Consider the following 15,553-nt stretch of genomic DNA (forward strand, 5'->3'; position numbering starts at 1 on the left):
AGAAATCATTTAAAAAATTAAACTTTATAATTTTACTGCCCCAAACCTCCCCCTATAAATAGTAGAGACATTTGGGAGGAAAATGTCACTACTCCTTTTATTCTGTCCTCAAAAACGTTCCTAATTCTTAAGAGTAAATTTTAACTTTTAGAGAACGTGTTTCCTTTTCTTTGAGTTGTATATTGAAGAGAATAATCATTGACATGAAAATAGCTCAAGTAATTGTGACTGGTTATGGATTATGCAAAGAATGAATACGTCTCTGAATATGGGAAAAGAAAAAAATACTTAAATAATACAACATGATATTTTAAAAGTCCATTGTATATGCACACAAGTGCCACACATTTGGTAGGTTTTAGAAATTCCATTTAAAAAAAAAATTTCAAAATATAAGAAATCATTTTTAAATATTAGATTTTTTATTAGTTTTGGAAAATTTTCAGAAAAAAAATTATTAGTCTAGTTAAACTAGTCAGCTTGAAATCTTGAAACCTGACTAAACTGGATATTTTAGAAAGTTTTATTTTGCCTTTTATATTTGATCTGCATATTTAGCTTTACATTTTAGCTGCTAACTTTAACTATCCAAAGATTTTTGAATGTTTAAATTACATCTTAGTTATGGACTGCTGTATTGTTTCCCCTAAAATACACACACACACACACACACACACACACACTCCTACGTATATGCGTTGAACTTCTGACTTCTCATACCTCAGAATTTGACTACACTTGGAGACAGGACTTTTACAGAAGCAATTAAGTTACAATGAGGCCATTAGGGAGGGCCCAAATCCAATATGGCTGGTATCGTTATAAGAAGAGGAGATTAGGACACAGACAACACAGAGGGAAGACCTTGTGAAGACATAAGAAGGTAGCCACTGGCAAGCCAATAAGAGAGAGGCCTTAGAAGAAGCCAAAGCTGCCTACACCTTGATCTTGGACATCCTGCATCCAGAATTGTGAGAAAATAAATTTCTGTTATTTAAGCCTCTCATTCTGTTGTATTTTGTAATGGCAGGCTAACAAACTCAGTAACAACCTTTCAGTCTAGGATTCATTTAAAATGTACACTCTGACTTATTATGGTCTTTATTTAAAAGCATAAATCATTAAACCTTTAATACCTAGAAATCTAGCTAATTTCAGACTGGTTAATATGACCAGTTTCAGATGGAAAGATCCTGTAAGGACCAAATACAAACAAACTAAAATATAAGGAGTAAAAGATGAATTTAGTTATAACTTTGATAAAAGATACAAATTCTAATTGTTTGTGACCATTGCATGTTATCATCCATATTTTTACTAAAAAGCCACTAAGCATGTGCTTGGTAACATTTACTGTGGTTGCAGTTCATAGTTGTCTGTACATCTCCTTCATCATATGGAAGGATGTGTCACCTGCCCTTATCTCCCAGATCTGTTAATTCCAGACAGAAAATAGCTTTTAGAGAAGACACGGACAGGGGAAGATTGCCTGGGAAAAGGTAGCCACCAGGGAAGCTGTGAACCATCTGTTTACATTTAGAGGGATCGTCTTGTCTGATCCTATAAAGCCTGTTGAATGAATATAAGTTCCCTTTGTTGTCTTAGATTCCTATTTTTTTCTAATGCTTTATATAAGTATCAGAACTTAATAAATGATTTAATATGTATGAAGGGAATTGGTGACTGCTCTCTTGTTATTCTTTTTGGAAGAGTAAATCAGTAAGGATTAAGAAGAGGAGAGAATTATATAAGGAAATGTGGTATTTGGCAAATCATATTAATAATATAGATGCTATACTGCTACTATGTCTTCTGAAATCTGATGTGAAATATTTATTTATATTAAACAAATCAGAAAATAGCATCTTTTCACTAGATTTATGTGATATTCTATGTATTTCTTTTTATAATTTTTTTGTAACATTCATTTCTAAAGTTTAGTCTGCCTGGTCTATGTTCAAATGGTTTATCATTATTACAAAATCTGAACTTATATCTGAGAAAAAAATTAGAGTAATATTCCACTTTTCATTAAAAACACAACATTGCTTTGCTAGCAGATTGTTTTTTTTCTGGATGGCACAAATAAACTTCTAATACTGATTTTGGAATTACCTAATAGTGTGCATACACAAACAAATACACATGCTGCACAAACCTAAGCAAATTGTCTTTCTCATCTTTCAGGAATTAAAATTTTGATGTAAGGGTGTTTAGATTTAAAGGCAAAATTCAAAGAAATGCAACTCACAATAGAAATATAAAATACTCAGATCAATGTCTCTGTCTTTGTTTCTTATTCTAGTTGTCTTCATATCATCTATTTTGCTTGATGTAATGACTGACTGAGAATATCAGTGGGTGTGTTTTTTAGGATAGAATAAGTACCATAAAATATATCCCCAAAACATACACTGGCTCAGACATAATGGAAGGGTACAGTAACCTCTGCTACATAACATGAAAAAATGTTTCTCTTTATTCCTCCACATGGATGAAATACTTTCATTTTGCCATGGCCAAAAAAGAGAACATTAACTCATTCTCAAGTCCATATTTCATGCAGTCATCTCATCTGGTAGATCAATTTACAAACTAATATTTAATTTTCCATGAAAATTAAGTAAAAGTGATAAGTCTTGTTAGTTGCCTTTTCTCTGGGAGTGAGCAGCAGAAAACACATTCTTGATATGTGGATAGGAGACTAAATCTTTAAAATAATTTAACCAGAATAGCACAAGTACTAAAATGATTTTCAAGACCTCAAAATGGCTTTATCTTCCAGAAATATATGCTGAATTCCCATTAGTTCAATTCTTTAGGTGGTTCCTGAGGTTGATATAGACTGATAATTGCCATATGTGGCATGTGATATGGGAACCAGCCTAAAATATTGGTACCAACACTACATAGTGATCTTCTTGAACAACTTCTAATTCATAAACTTCACTTTCACTTCCAAACATTACATGTTGATTCCTGAGTGCTTACTCAAGGTTTATAATGAGTAGATATTATTTAAACAAATATATTTTAGCTGTATAATTTTAGACTAGCATAATGTCTGACATATAATAGTTAATATGTTAATAGTTAATAGTTAATTTTTTTCACTGAACTAACAGATTTCCACTTGGGGCTAAGTAATAATACTGCTTTAAAAATTCAATTTGAGAAGTTTATATTAAAATTCCATTCTCTACTGTTTTACAAGCTATTTTACCAAGGTAAAAACATTAAGCTTCACAGCTGTATGTATTTTTGCTGTGTACAATAAATATAATTCAAGAATTTGCTAACAGCATTTAATACTTATCTTCTTTCCTTTTTCCCTTTTAATAGTTTTCATTTGAGCTCTTAAGGTATATGCATGGCAGGAACATTCCAAATAGCCTCTTTACTTTCTCTCTCTTCCTGCATTTGGTGATGGCTTATTGATCTCATATAAGTTAGAATTTTATTGACTGGTATTCTTAAGAATACATACATACATTTGTATATTTGTGTATATATATGTATATACATACACATTTATATATATATATATATCTATAAACATACACATACATTTTTATATATACACACACACACATGCATATATATGTGTGTGTATATATATGTGTGTGTGATATGGTTTGACTGTGTCCCCACCCACATCTCATTTTGAATTATAATCTGAATTGCAATCCCCATGTGTTGGGAGTGGGACTTCGTGGCAGGTGATTAGATCATGGGGGCGGTTCCTTCATGCTATTCTCATGATAGCCAGTGAGTTCTCACAAGATCTAATGATTTTATAAGTGGCTTTTCCCCTCTTTGGTCACCACTTCTCTCTCCTGCCACCATGTGAGCAAGGACATGTTTTCTTCCCCTTGTGCTATGATTGTAAGTTTCCTGAGGCCTCCCCAGCCATGATGACTTGTGAGTCCATTAAACCTCTTTCCTTTGTAAATTACCCAGTCTCAAGTGTTTTCTTACAGCAGTATGAGAATGGACTAATACCAATGCAATGGACCTTAAGGATACAAACACATAAGAACACACACACGCACACACACACACACGTACACACACACTTTTACTACTGGATAAATTGTACATACAGTAAAGTTATGACAAAGAGAACTGTATTTGTTATTGTGTTGGTTAATTGTATGTGTCCACTTGTCGGGGCCACTGAGTTCAGATATGTGGTCAAATCTGGATGTTTCTGTGATGGTGTTTTCAGATGAGATTAATATTTAAGTTGGTGGACTTGGAGTAAAGCAGATTGCTCTCCATAATGCGGGTGGGCCTCATCCAATCAACTGAAGGACTTGGTAGAACAAAAGACTGGGCATCTCCTGAGCAAGAGGACATTCTGCAGCAGATAGCCTTCACAGATGAACTACAAAACTGGCTTATGTTGTGCTTCCATCCTGCCAACCAGTCCTTCAGATTTTGCACTTAGTGCTTGGTGATCTCTGTAGTCATATGAGCCAATTTCTTAAAATAAATCTCTCTCTCCAAACACACACACGCACACCCATGTGCTATTGGCTCTGTTTCTCAGTTGTGGTGTGAAAACTAAAGAAAATGCATGTTCTGTTGGTTACATGATATACACATTAGAATACATTCATGTGAAATTGTGAAAAATAGAAATGCAGTTACAGCGGGGACTCTTAATTGACTTCAGATCTCTCTCTCTCTCTCCCCTTCCTGTATCTTAACAGACTCTAGTCTTCAACAGAGAGTAAGACCACTCCTATAAAGATGGGCTTTTCTGGCCTCTAATGCAGATAATTACATAAGCATGCTATAGACTGCTAGTGCCTTCCGCTACTTTATGATATGATATCTAGGGTTAGAGTTTATTCAGCGACCTTGAACCACAAGCTAACTTTAGAAATGAATAAAACTAGTCCACTTATGTTGTAATAATAAGGTAGAAGGAGCCTGGTTTCCAAGGACATTTTGCACAGAGCTACCATAGCAATCTTGGATTGCTTACTGTTGGACTTTTTACACATGAGAAAATATAATTCAAATATATATCTAAACTACTGCTGTTTTGTATTTCTATTGCTCACAGTTTAACCTAATATTGATAGAAAAGTATGATCAAAATAATTTAAAATAGTTATATAATAACCCAGATACTGCATTTTACACTATGAAATTCAGAGTTCATTAAGACACTGTAGAGGACATCTACTCTTTGTTCCTCTTCATTGCCTGTGCTTTTTCTTTAGTAACAGCATCCTGATTTTCCTTTGTGAATGGTATAGAGTCTTGCTGTGTTGCTCATTCAAGGTGTCCTAGCATGCACTGTCTTTAGGCCTCCTTGGTAACTTAAATCCTAAGTAAAGAGTGAAGAATAGAAAGTGTTTACTTCTGATGCAAAGCGGGAACACCCTAAGGAATTCCCCATCCGGTTCCTGGTATTCACAGCCCTGGCACTGCTCTGCTTGCAGAAATTTCTGAGCCTATTTCAATTTTATCTTTAATTCTATTGAGCTTCTAAGAGCTATCATATAACTTTTTTCTGTTTTGATTATTTTTTCAGTTTGTTTTTTATTGCTCATAAGAGAAAAAGAGAAAAAAAAGAAAGGAAAGAAGGAAGGAAGGAAGGAAAGCAGAAAGGAAGGAAGGAAGGGAGGGAGGGAGGGAGGGAAGGAAAATATTAAAACAACAAATTTAAAACTCAATAAGATACTGCAGTGGATGAATATCTGTGTCCTGAATATCTGTGTCCCTCAAAATGCATATGTTGAAATCCTAATTTCAACACGGTGCATGGTGGCTCTGGCCATGCACGGTGGCTCACTCCTGTAATCCTAGCACTTTGAGAGGCCAAGGCAGGCGGATCACCTGAGGTCAGGAGTTCAAGACCAGCCTGGCCAACATGGCAAAACCCCACCTCTACTAAAATACAAAAAAATAGCTGGGTGTTGTGGCGGGCACCTGTAAGTAATCCCAGCTACTTGGGAGACTGAGGCAGGAGAATCGCTTGAATCTGGGAGGCGGAGGTTGCAGTGAGCTGAGATCATGCCATTGGACTCCAGACCGGGCAACAAGAGTGAAACTCCATCTAAAAAAAAAAAAAAAGAAAGAAAGAAAAGAAAAGAAATCCTAACTCCCAATGTGAGTGATCCTTTTAGGTGGGATGGCCTTTAAGAGGTGATTAGAACATGAGGAAAGAGACCTGATGAATGAGATTGTGTCCTTATAAAAGAGGCCTAAGAGAGCTCCCTTCTCCCTTCACCATGTGAGGACACAGTAAAAAGATGGTTGTCTATAATCCAGTAAGAGGATCCTCACCAGACATTTCATCTGTTAGCATCTCACTTTTGAACTTCCCAGCCTCCAGAACTGTGAGAAATACATTTCTGTTGTTTATTAGCCATTCAGTCTACAGTATCTTCTTTATTCCCTCAGCCTCCTGAGTAGCTAGGATTACAGGCACCCACCACCATGCCTGGCTAGTTTTTACATTTTTAGTAGATATGGAGTTTCACCATGTTGGCCAGGCTGGTCTCAAACTCTTGACTTCAAGTGATCTGCTAGGATTACAGGCGTAAGCCACTGTGCCTGGCCAGTCTACAGTATTTTATTATAGAAGCCCCCAAAATCTAAGACAGATACCTTAATCATTAAGCACCAGGTTATACCAATTACTTTGTAATTTGCTTATAATCTTCCTTCTAAATTTGGAGGAAAAAAATGTTTTTCTAATTTTCTCTATAACTTTCATAGTTTCCAGAATTAGTCTATGGCTCACAGATAATAGGCTGTCTTTAGTATTGAAAACACTTTTATGTAACCTGTTAGTAAAACTCATCTATTAGGGTTACTTTGAAGATCAGAAAGAAATATTTAAAAACATCTCCTAAGGTATAAAATGTTTCAAAATAAAAGGTGATTATTTTTTCTAGAACAAGAAGACAGTATACTTCTAAAGTATTATTTTCTTATTCATTTATTAGAAGACATTCATCAAAAACTAATCTCTGGAAAGTATTTGTAATTTTTTTTTAACTCTGTATGTGCCATATCAACGTTATGGTAAGAATAATTAGAATTTTGCCTGACATTTTGTCACTTACAAGAATTTCATTAACCAAAAAAAATGTAGGCAACTATAAAATCCCTAAATCTTTTGATCATGACAAACAAGGTTTATATATTAAGCAGCGTCCTGTTCAAGAGGAATTGTACAGTTGTACAGAAATGTGCCTTTTGGTGTTATTGGTTATTGTTCTAGATCAAGTGCAATACTTCTTACCCATTGCTCTGAGTGAAAGATGTAACAAACATTGTTCTTGGCTTCACAAAGACTGCTTCTTGCTCTTATATGGAGAATCTCAATACCAGAAAATGAGATGGATACATTTTGCAGAAAACAAAGTATTTAATGTGAGGTGAATAAGACTCAAGCCCATACAAGTTAAAGGTATATATAACTAGGTTTATTCCTGTCACTTATATGCCCTCCCTACCTTTGCCTTCCACATTTTGTAGAAGTGAGAAGAAAGTATTAAGGTCCTAGGTGTTCTTAAGTTGGGGTTTGATAGAATTTTGGCCCATGAACTTGGATGAAGAGATTACTTAAAATAAGCTGGGTGTGGTGACTCACACCTGTAATCCTAGCAATTTGTGAGGCCAAGGTGGGCAAATCTCCTGAGGTCAGGAGTTTGAGACCAGCCTAGCCAATGTGGTGAAACCCAGCCAGGCATGGTGGCGTACACCTGTAGTCCCAGCTACTCGGGAGGCTGAGGCAGGAGAATGGCTTGAATCAGGAAGGTGAAGGTTTTAGTGAGCTGAGATCATGCCACTGCACTCCATCCTGGGTGACAAGAGTGAAACTCCATCTCAAAAAAATGAAAATAAATAAATAAATAAACAAAATAAAATAAGCATTAATTAAAGAAACTAAAGAAGACCAAGTAAATGGGGGGCTATTCCATATTCAAGATGGGAAGAATTAATATTTTAAAAATGTTCATACTGCCCAAAGAGATTTACAGATTCAATGCAATTTCTACCAAAATTCCAATGTCATTCATCACAGAAATGGAAAAAAAAAATCCTAAAATTTCTGTACAATCACAAAAGACCCAGAAAAGCTAAAGAAATCTAGAAAAAAAGAACAAAGCTAGAGGCACTACCTGACTTCAAAATATATTACAAAGCTGTAGTAATCAAAACAACATGGTATTGGTGTAAAACAGACACATTGAGCAATGGCATAGAATAGAAAGTCCAGAAATAAGCCCATTTATCTATGGTCAATTGGTTTTCTAGAAAAGCGTCAAGAACACACAACACGGAAAAGACAGCCTGCTCAATAAAGGATGTTAGAAAACTAAATATCCACATGGAGAAAATGAAAATGGACCTTTATCTTACCCCTTACACAAGAATAAATTCAAACTGGATGAGAACCATAAATGTAAGTAAGACTGGAGACTGTAGAATTACTAGAAGAAAACAGGGGAAAAGCTCCAGTGAATTAGCTTGGATGGACCATAAGCTCCCTGAAAGAAAATGCCATTCTGTTCACTCTTTTGGTTCCCAATTAGTTGAATAAGCATATTTGAATGAATGAATGAATGACTACTATAAATGCTGTGAATTCATAACATTGCTTTGCTATTCACTCCCTTGACAACAGTCCTGTGTACACTTGTATAAGTTTATTTCCAAAGTTCCTAGGTGAGCTGAATTTAGACACTTGTTTATTATATATTGCAATGACTAGAGTCATTGTTTAGTTCTGTGAAGCTGCTGTAACAAATTACCACACACTATGTGGCTTGAAACAATACACATTTATTCTCTCACAGTTTTGATGGCTTAGAAGTCCAAATGCAAGGTATCAGCAGGGCCACCTTCTCTCTGAAGGAAGGATCCTTCCTTGCCTCCTCCTAGCTTCTGGCTTGCAATGGGCTCCTTGGTGCTCCTCAGCTTGTGGCAGCATGACCCTAATCTCTGTCTCTGTCTCTGTCTTCACACAGTCTTCCTCCGTGCATCTCTCCACATTTACAAATTTCTCTCTCCTTATAAGGACATCAGTATTGTATTTAGGGCTCACGCTAATCCAGTATGACTTCATCTTTATTTGATTACATCTGCAAATACCCTATTTCCAAGTAAGTTCACATTCCCTGGAAATTTAACATCCAACACTTATAATCCTAAGTTGCACTTATATAGTTCTTCCTATGTGCCAGGCACTACTCTAAGCACTTTACCTATATTGGTTTATTTAATTATCACAAGGTTTCTATGAACTAGGTACTATCATTATCTCCATATTGTAGAGATTATATAATCTTCATGGTCACATTGTGACATGGTCACATGGTCAAATAGGACTGACCTTTCTCTATGGTCACATTTTAGATTCAAAACCTGGAAAATTGGCTAAAATGTTCGTGCTTTTCATCATTACAGACTACAATATCTCAGATAAGATGGGACTCATCCAATGAAGCAAATATTTTTGGGGATATCTTTTGTTATGGAACCTTTATTTAATGATAAAGCTAGAGGGATGAAGTTAAAACTCTAATATTTTAAGATTATATACATATATATATATATCTTCTTTTCATTAGATCGCATTAAATGCTTCAATATGTAACACAGTTATCTTCCTTAGAAAGTATATACTTGTGAAATTCTTTGTGGTATCCCTGGGAATACCTTTACCGTGTATCCATGGCATTCTGCCTTTACTGGGCTCATTTCTTCCTATTCCCTGGAATATTTATCAAGGGAAGTTTCTCCTTTCCTACTCTACTCTATTTTATAGATATACATCCATATAACTATATAACTATATATATTTTATATATATATATAGAAAACTTCGGAGAGTTTGGATCTGGAGACAGACTGCTTATCCTCTCGATGTGACTTTGGACAAATTATTAAAACTATATATATATATATATGTATATATATATTTGCTTCACACTTGTGAAGTGTTGAAGATTAAACAAGTTTATTGTATAAATTGCTTAGAATAGTGCCTGGCAAATATGCTATTTTTATGACATTAATTATTAACATTACCATTATTAACATTACCATTACTATTGAAAATAAATTCTAAATTATTTATTTTACATAGATGATCTATTAGGAGAAAATAAATCTTTAAGTCAAAATGAATATTATTTTAATGTGTGTTTCACTTTTTCCACTTAAACTTAAGAATTGCTTATTTGCTTCAAAATACCCATAAACATCTGTATTTTAAAAAATATTCTCTCTCCAGCTGTCTGGTGTGGTTCTTCTCACTCCAAAAGTGGGGCAGATGAAACCAGAAGGATAGGTATATACAGCATAACTTATGAGCGCCTAAGTGTTAGGTCTGTGACTGTCATCTCTCCCACCTTCTGTGAGATTCCTCCCGTTGGTGTAGGAAGTTGCAAAGGTTCAGGAATCCTTGGATAAATATAAACACAAGTTTGAAAACTGTTAAGTGTGAGTTTGTTATAATGACTCATTCAGATGCAAGCAAACAATCTCATCAAGATCTACACTTACAGGATTTCTAGAGTCACTTTCTTTTATGCTTATGTATCAAAGTATGCCATACACCCTCAGAAGTTTTTGTTCTTTCTAGGTGACAAAGTTCCTGAATAAATTTATATTTAAATTAATATGTAACAATTGAATTTCACTTAGAATTGTTTTTTTCTGATGTCTCACCTTTGTTAACTAGGTTGGTACAAAAATAATTGTGAGTCTTGCAATTACTTTTAATGGATATTAAATATTAATGTTTTTCCCAGTACAAACATAAATAAGGGATTATTTGATTTTTGTATTTCAAAAGAAATAGGTCATTTGCCTTCAAAATGAACACATTGATGGCTTTCAGCTAGTGAAGTAGAAAATTTGGAAATGATATGCATTTGGGACATGAATTTTACTTTGACTAAAAAGAAACCTTATTAATTATATATTTTCTGTCTGGCCCACTACTGTCAATGTGATTTAAAAGATGAATGGTTAAGCTAGAATAGTGAAGAGAAAAACCACTGTACATATATTATCTGATGTTTACAGAAGCATATTTATAAAGTAATGTTTAAATGTTGGGGTACATTTGCATTTATTTTTTCAGGAATAACATAATTAAAGAATGTGAGAAAAAGAAATTTTAAGATAAACAATTTTTAAGTTCATATATAGACTGTAAGCCTTGTAGCAGAGAATAGAATTGTGTACGAAAATAATTATTTCCATTCCATATCCATTATGGTGAATAGGTATGAATAACGAAATTTCCCTACTTGGAAAATATTTGCTTTCTTTGTTCTGCTACTTTGGGCTTTAACCTAGGTCTAAAGTACAGTAGTTTGGGGGTAAAGATGAGAGAAGAAAACTTCTGTTTCTGCCTTTAAGTAAGAAAACAGATACTATGCTGTAATTTCTAGTAGTGTTAGATTTTTTCCTCAAATATATTGTTCCTTGCCTTTGCTTTCAGTTCAAAAACGGTAGCTTGGGGACAGAAAGCAAAGCCTTAGAGGAGGAAAGGAAAAACTTCCCTTGATAAATATTCCAGGGAGTAGGAAGAAATGAGCCCAGTAAAGGCAGAATGCCATGGATACATGGTAAAGGGATTCCCAGGGATACCACAAAGAATTCTACAAGTATACGCTTCCTAAGGAAGATGACTGTGTTACATATTGAAGCATTTAATGCAATTTAATGAAAATAAGCAGATACTGTATATCGAAATGCACATATGTGTTACAGATTGGAGCTTTTCATCAGTAACATAATAACTCCCCTTAGGTTTCATAGGCCTTTCCCAAACAGGCAGACAGACATATGTGATACTTGTGGAAAAAGATGGCTTTGCTTTTGTGAGATATGTAGTTGGACTAAGCTGATCAGAACAGAGGTTGTTTATTTTGTTTCTACTCAATCATTTCTGGCCTCTTGACAAACTTAATTACTTAAAAAAAATAGACAAGTATCGTAAATACATGAACTATATAATCTACGAATCTATTAGGAAAAATGGACATTTTCTCCATGTGTATGTACTTTGTTTTGTTGTATAACACATTTATCATATATTTTCTGGCTATTTACCCCACAAAAATAGGCTTGTGAATTATGTTTGCTCACAATCTCTAAAATATAACTATCCCTGATGTGCAAGTATTTTTGAACTCAGAGGACTGTGTTGTAATTAATACTGATGGAGAAACCAGAGTTAGAAATGTCTTTAGCAGACACTATAACACATTTCCAGCTTGGGCTTGGACTCATTGTAGGTGGCACCACACATGTGCAACACTGCTTGAAAAATAACTGAGCAGATTTAACACAATCATCTAGAGCAGGTATCAGCAAACTTTTTCTGTAACGGGACGCATAGTAAATGTTGGGATTTGCAGGACATGTGGTCTCTGTACAACTCTTTAATTCTGCCACCATAGGCAAAAAGCAGCCACAGATAATGTGTAAATGAATGAATGTAGCTGTGTTCCAATAAAACTTTATTTAGATTTGGCTCATCAAGCCCTGATCTAAACATGGAAGTGCCTTAAAAAATAGTGAGTTTGGAATGAATTTGTCCATAAATGTGAGTGTCCTTTTGGATTTACATTTATTTCTATTTACTTGATGTTGCTCTTTCCTTTTTTACATTTTAAATTGTTGATATAACATTTTTTGTTTTAAAATGCGACTATTTTGTCTTCAAAAAGAAAAAAAATCTTAGATTTTTTTCTGCAAGCAAAATGGGAAAAAAGGTATTATTTTTACTATAATTACTAAGTCATAGACATGTAAAATCCACAAAATGGATTGATGATTTTGGAAATGCAATATCATACCCAAAGGCACAAGCTATTTCAAACAGTCTGTACATACTGGGCTAAAACAAAACCCACACCAAACCTTAATTCCACCAGCAATGAAATGTGTCTGTGGCCTTGGTAGAAACATCATGACTTGCTCAACATGGCAAAATCCACAAATCCTCTCCAGTGCTGTGTGGAAGTATCCCACCAGGTCCTCAAGTCCAGAGGCGAGGTGGGAGATTCTGGTTGCACCTAGTGCAAAGCATTTGAATCATTGGACCAACTTCCAAATCGATTTTTATAAATATGCACAAATAGGCTAGGCGCAGTGGCTCATGTCTATAATCCCAGAACTTTTGGGAGGCCGAGGCGGGCAGATCACGAGGCCAGGAATTCGAGACAAGCCTGACCAACATGGTGAAACCCCGTCTCCACTAAAAATAAAAAATATAGCCAGGTATGGCGGCACACACCTGTAATCCCAGCTACTCAGGAGACTGAGACAGGAGAATGGCTTGAACCCGGGAGACGGAATTGCAATGATCTGTGATCGCACCACTGCACTCCAACCTCGGAGACAGAGTGAGACTCTGTCTCAAAAATAAATAAATAAATAAATAAATAAATAAATAAATAAATAAATAAATAAATGCAAGTAAGTTACAGGCACTTGAAATATCTTTTGCTGGAATAACTCAACATTGCAAGATAAGGTATCACAGACAGACCCAAGCTGGGTTCAACAGGCAAGGATTATGGTTCTCTCAGTCTCTATCAGAAAACAAGAAGCTGTGGGATTAGGTTTCAGCTGAAGCTGTCTTCTCAGGACAATATTTAGGATTGCTCTGACACAATTTGTTGGGTCTGCCTTTGATAACAGTATAGCAAAACACTATTATCACCATTATGAAGAAGAAGTAACTGGTATGCATAAGATGCAAATTTTTTAATGAACAGTCATCATCTGGAGCAATAACTGTATGCTTGGGATTAAAAGCATGATAGCCTTTTTCATGGGCCTTTTACTAACACCAGAAAACACTGTAATCTTGAGCGTATTGTGTTGGCCTTTCTATCAGTTCCAAAGATCTTGCACCATAGTGTAGCATTGCTGTGTGTCAGAAACACAGTGTGGTGGCTGCACAGTGAAGGGGAACACACCCGGGGTGTCCCTGAGGGTCATGCAGGCTGTGAACACCATCTGCTCATGGGGACCATCAAGAGCACAGCTATCTGATGTTCAGGTTGCAGGCAGAGTAAAGGTAATATTTATCCCTTCGTGGGCTTCTCTGTCTCCAAGTCCAATCCGATGACCTAAAATGATTGAATACAGATGAGTGATGCCATGAGAGTACCCTCCAAATAATTTGAGTGGGTCCAGGGTTAGGATGGTTTTGACTGAGATGTTAACTGGGCCTGAATCCTCCAGGGCCTGGGAAGACCCGGTGGATGCTCTGGTCTGCATGGTCATTATGCTTCCCGAAGTTTTGGTGTCATTTTTGAGATGCCTTAATGTTTCATTTTCTGATGCATGCAAGTCCAAATCATTAAACCATAGCAGAAAAGTATTCCGATCTGCCATTTCTGGTGACTTAATCTCCGTGATTTTGAAGAAACAGTCCAGGGTTGGGAAAGCTATGCCATGGTGCCCACAATGATCATAAAGACCACCAAGGAGGCGGACCGATGATGTATACCTTCAGATTCTCCAGGGGGTTGATGTTAAAAATTATTTGGATAAGCTCCACCCAACCTTGGCTGGCACCCGTGTGCCTGCAGGCCCAGCCAGCCAGCTGTTCAATGGTTTGCATCAGTCCTAGGGCCACTGGGCACCAGGCTCCCCACTGTCCTCGGGGGAGTGTCCAGCCGGGTCCATAAGGCCAAGCTGAGGACCAGAGACCAACCAAGCTCGGGAAGCTGCAACACAAGGTCTGCTTGACTCCAGTAACCACATTTAAATATTCTTAAAAATTGCTCAATCTTGAACTTTCCCACAGAATTTCCTTTGTTGAATGTCTTTAATTAAATGTAATGAATATAACCTGTTATATTTTAGAAAGTTTTAAAAGAGGCTATGTCTGCAGGACAAGATAAAGTTAAATAAGGAATATGAGATAGGGTTACAGTAGGATAGAAAATAGCAGGATAGAAAATTAAGATGTAATATGATGAGATGCACAAAAGACAGTTTGCAAAATTCCGTTCACGTCCTACATACAAACCTTGCTTGATTCCTAATGGGTACTCAATAAATATTTCTTGGAAGACTAAAGGAATAAACAAGCTGGATATTATGAACCTTGTTTTCTGGTTCCACTGTAACTTGACCCTTGATTATTTTGATAATCACGGTGACAGTGAATTGCCACATCTTTCATAGGAAAACAGAAACATGTCAGTAATGATGGGTTAGTATTCATGAAAATATCAGGAGACTGGGATAATTTCTGACAGGTTTACTAAGCAAAAACTTAGATACTTTCCAGTGTTTTCTTCTTGTTGGCAATCTGTTATGTGCCATTTTACTTCTATAGAGTTAGCGGAACCATGAAAAATAACTTTATTGATATGTACACACACGCACATATATGTCACATAGTCAATGATGTAAATGCTTCAATACTATAAACCTCTAAATCAACTTCATCATTTATTTTTCCTTAGTCCTTAGCCCTTGCCAAAAAGAACCAGATATGTGTGGGATTGTGTATATGATACAAATGAATGGTAAGGGGAGT

General features: G+C 35.7%; 1 pseudogene; it reads right to left on the reverse strand.

Annotated features, from left to right (window-relative positions):
- Positions 1–13,612: 13,612 nt before the first annotated feature.
- LOC111546280 lies at positions 13,613–14,626 on the reverse strand (annotated as a pseudogene).
- Between the last annotated feature and the right edge of the window lie 927 nt (positions 14,627–15,553).

Source organism: Piliocolobus tephrosceles, chromosome 3 (assembly GCF_002776525.5).
Source record: "Piliocolobus tephrosceles isolate RC106 chromosome 3, ASM277652v3, whole genome shotgun sequence".
Classification (NCBI taxonomy): domain Eukaryota; kingdom Metazoa; phylum Chordata; class Mammalia; order Primates; family Cercopithecidae; genus Piliocolobus; species Piliocolobus tephrosceles.